Genomic DNA, 4,969 nt, shown 5'->3' with positions numbered 1-4,969 from the left:
TTTTGCTTAGCCTTCGGACAGGAAACCCTGCCTTTAAAGGGGCAGGCGACCAACCCTTGCGATCCCTGCCCTCCGACAGAAATAAGAACGCTTCGCCTCAGGGCGGAGTGCCTGCGTGTGTGGCTTCCCTTTAAGGGCGAGCTTTATTCTGATTTTTATTTTACTTTTCTTGCTTGCCGGCAACAAGGTCGTGAGAGGCTGTCATCCGGGGCACCGTCAAAAAGTGCCTCGCCTCGCCCTCGTTAAGGGACCCTAAAGACATCCAGAGGTTCTCAGCTTTTTCCCGATTCCTGCTGTCAAGCTTTTATTTATATATCAGTAATGCCCCATATCAGGCCAAAAGCCTCCCGAAAGGACTTATAGGCAATCAGTATGAAAGACTTCAGTTTTCCGTGTCAAAGAGGAGAGGGCTGTGTTGTTCTTCCCCGGAAAACCGACCAGCCTCGCACGCCAATCTTAAACGAATCTTATTCAAGGCATATGAATATAGTTATTATGAATATAGTTATTATACATATGCAGAACTCAAAGCAAAACTTGCGACACTTAGAAAACTGACAGATTTCGTCTCCAGCTTTCCTTGTTTGCAATTCAACTCCTCAGACACAAGGAGTGCCATATTTGGACACAAGTTTACATACGCAACGTACGTAGTCGTGGGAATTTTGGCACTTCGGGTGGAGACGCTCACCAGTAATTTCCGAAGAGGCAGCTGGGTTTGGGTGTTACAAAACAGTAATACACGGGATACACGAAAACACACTAAAAATAATTTGTTCATTGTAAAAGTGACCCAAGACTTCGGTTCTGTTGTGATCCTGGTTCTGCTTTGTTTGTTTGTTTGTTTGTTTTTTTGTTATACATTTTCACAAGTCTCTTCTCTCTTTTCCCTGGCAGAAAAAATAAAACTACCATAAACTAAGTAACAGTTACAATCTCCCCCCATTATTAGAGTATCTCTAAAAGACAAACAAAATTCATACTTGAGCACTGTAGTTTTGTGGATAAACTGATCTATAAAGCCACAGCCTTTAATTTGTAAGACCAGACCAGAGTAGGTCTGTACTTTTGGAGGTCACTCATTCATGGAGCCCCATAAGTTGAAGCAATTTAATACCAAATTGTTGTAATAAAATATAGATTCATTGATTTTATTGTCTCCTACATTAAAAACTTGCAAGATGTGTCTATTTCTTTGCAACTGGCAGTTCCTACTCATTTTGCGCTCTTGATGTTGGCAGAGAGGAGATGGTTTGTCATAAGCAAGGTGGACACGGTGTCTTACACAACAGTCGGTGTGTTAGGTCTTCCAGGATAGAGGTACAAAATCATGTTGACCTACCTGGTTTTGAGAGAAGTCTAAACATTTGTGGTATTTTCCACTCTAGATAAGAGAGAGCTCTTATTTGATTGCTATAACACCCCCAACAGTCACTGTGTTGAGAAATTTAGCCTAGCATTCTCCTAGTCATATTTCTTTTCCAATGTGCACAGATTTTGTTCATTCATTATGTCTTGTGCAGAGGAGAATATTCAGTCATGTATGGCCTAAGGACATGGTTTCTCCCTCAGTGAGAAGTTGGTTCATTCTGTAGGACAATCTTTACTGATTAACACCTGCCCCCCCCAAAAAAGTCAACTGTACACTGAGCCATTATTCTCAACTAATGAGAAGTAATAGTTTGTGTGCTGTAGGCCAGCAGGGATGCATCTCCACAGATTAAAGAGTAGCAAAAGAACTGAACTATTTTCTTGAAAGGGGGAGTGATCCAGGAAGAAGTGACCTAAGGGCAACAAATTATAACTGGTTACCCATGGAAAACCAAGAGAGATCCCATCTGCTTATGTTTCTTGTCTCCTAATAGTTATTACTGGTGCCCAGGAAGGTGCCAATATATTGTGCTCACAGTAGTATTCAGCATCGCACAAGCCATTCGCACTTGTTGAAAAACAGCCCTGACAATTGCTTTATGTTTGGGTAAGAAATGGTTAACTGATGAAACAAGGAGTCAACTTCTCGGATTCTGCCTTGCATGGTGCCACTTTGTGAATGGTATTGAGTAGAAGAGAGTATCCTGTAGAGTGTAGACCATCTTGACTGCTGCAGTCAGTGTTGTCAACACTCAGGCTTGCCTTTTGCTATGTAAAGCTTGGTATCCTTTTTCCTGCTGAGGAATTGGCTCTGAAATACAACTTTGCTGCATTTAGGAGATAACTATGGGAGCATTTGTCCTGCTGTTTGGTCAGCGCTGGGGATGGGCTGCATAATAGAATTGTTTGAATACCTGAAGCAGTGGAGAACAAACACTTGCTCTTTGTTGGCTCAGAGGGCAGGACTAGGGACTTAAGATATAAGGAGGTAAATTCCAATTAAACAGGTGAAAAAAAATCTGAAGTGTGACAGCAGTTCAGAAATTGAATCCTTCATTTGTTGGAGGCATCTTCTTTGAAGGTCTTCAACCAGAGTATTTGGGCAGCCATCTATTGGGGTGTTTGAGATCTGGATTTCTTGCAATGCAAAGTGTGGGCCAGATGATCCCAAAGACACCCCCTTCCCCATCTCCTAACCTATGTGTATATGCTTTTTAGAAGAATTAGAATTCCTGCATCAGTGATGCTGAGCCGTGAAGATTGTTATTCTGGATTAGCAGGCAGCAGAAAGATGTGGTTTGGTATATGGCATAGAGAGTGTGAACAGATGAAAAACAGGACAGGGTTCTTGTACATTTAACAGCAGTGTAGAAGAGAAAATTTCTGCAAATTTGGTACAAGTGTTGAAATTTCCTCTTCCAAGCAATGAATTCCCATCTTTCATGTGCACTGCAGATACAGATCACACAGAACACGGGCACATGAGCAACCTTTACTTACCTGCCTGGATTAAAGGATATAAGTGTGTACAAATATGGCCTGTATTCATGTAGCTGTTTCAAGAAGCCCAGTGCCCAAGAATAGGAATATAGGCAAACAGGTGAGACAATTTATAACATAGATGGTACTATGGATAGGCCATGATTGTGGGGTTTTTTTTTACACCATCAAGTTGATTCCAATTCACTTTCATTTGTCCTTTTTTGTTTTTTATTCTTTTATTTCCCTTTGTTTTTGTCTGTAATGCTTACACACACTAACATTATTCTAAGAATTCCATCTCATGGTGACCTTATGAATTAGTGACTCCAAAAAGTCCTACCTGAGGTCTTGCAAACTTTAGGCCATAGTTTCCCTTACCAAGTCAATTCATCTCATATTTGATTTTCTTCTCCTGCTAGCCCATGATTTGGAAAAAAAAATAACTAATGAAAGTACGTATCTGGGTTTCACAGCAGGAGTTTCATTTTGGGAACATGCAAATCAGCTTGCTTTGTTAGGTGGTTAGTCTTTAGAATGGGCTGGTTAAGATCTGCCAACTAATCACAATGGATATCAGCCCCATTTGTCAGTATCCATTGTGTTCTACATATACTTTAACATATGAAAGTACTGTATTTGAACTCCACTTTGACAAAAAAAATGGGACGTGGTGGCGCTGTGGGCTAAACCGCAGAAGCCTGTGCTGCAGGGTCAGAAGACCAAGCAGTTGTAAGATTGAATCCACGCGACGGAGTGAGCTCCCGTCGCTCGTCCCAGCTCCCGCCAACCTAGCAGTTTGAAAGCATGCAAATGCAAGTAGATCAATAGGGACCACCTTGGTGGGAAGGTAACAGCGTTCCGTGTCTAAGTCGCACTGGCCATGTGACCACGGAAGATTGTCTTCGGACAAACGCTGGCTTTATGGCTTGGAAACAGGGATGAGCACCGCCCCCTAGAGTCGAACACGACTGGACAAAAATAATTGTCAAGGGGAAGCTTTACCTTTACCTTTGAGAAAAATAATTACCTTGGAGACAATGAAGGGCACAATGAAGTCTCATTCCAACATTATTTAACAAATGAGAACAATTTTCCACCTTGCCAGTGTAACAAAACATATTTGTAGCTTTAAAGGCCATTTTAAAGAGAAGTTCTAAGAGGAATTTTTCAAGTGTTCTGCTATTCTTTTATCAGTCGTAGGCTGATAAAAGAACAAGTGGCTTTTCAAAGATTGTAGTGAGTAACAGCAGTGAGTGAATGAATGAATAAATAATTTTTCAAACAATGAACATTTCAAGCCCCACAGTGCCCCCTAGGCTCTAAAATCGATAGGGCAGATGTTGTTGGCAGTCTTGATAAAGTAACGGAAGGCTGGACAATTTGTAGCTTAGTATTTGGACTGCCTTGACACTGGGATTCTTCTGGATTTACACAGATTTGCATCCAGACCATATCTCTTGAGAATCTTAAAAATCAGTCCCCCTCATGTTAGAAAGCCATTTAAATTAATCAACAAGCAACTATTTGGGTAATGAGTGCTTTGTTATTCAGTTTTGTGTACTACAGTGGTGCCTCGCACAACGGGTGCCTCGTAGAGTGATGAATCCGCTCTACGAGGCCGGTTTTGCGATCGCAAATGCAATCGCAAAACGGTGCCCCGCATAGGGCGAAAATCGCAGAGCGAAGGTCGGTAAGCGGTTCGCTTACCGACCTTCGCTTTGCGACCCGCCGATCAGCTGTTCGGCGGGTCCAAAATGGCCACCAGAACAGCCGAAATGGCCGCGCACCATTTGGAACGCATTAAATACTGTTTAATGCATTCCAATGGCTTTTTAAAATCCGTACAGCGATGCTTTCACACAACAAGGGTTAATCCAGAACGGATTAACCTCGCTGTGCGAGGCACCACTGTATGTGGAAGGGCAGCAACAATTCTGGCTTCTAGGCACTGCTATTGCTGTGCTGCCCCTTACTCTGCTCCTCCACATTTTAACTTCCTCCCATCTTCTCATATATATATGGGAGGAAGTGAAAATGCGGAGGAGCAGAGAAAGGGGCAGCACAGCAACCCTGACCAGCACAGCTTGTGGTGAAGGCTTCTGGGAATTGTAGTCTA

Source organism: Pogona vitticeps, chromosome 2 (genome assembly GCF_051106095.1).
Source record: "Pogona vitticeps strain Pit_001003342236 chromosome 2, PviZW2.1, whole genome shotgun sequence".
NCBI lineage: Eukaryota > Metazoa > Chordata > Lepidosauria > Squamata > Agamidae > Pogona > Pogona vitticeps.
This window is presented reverse-complemented; position numbering follows the sequence as displayed.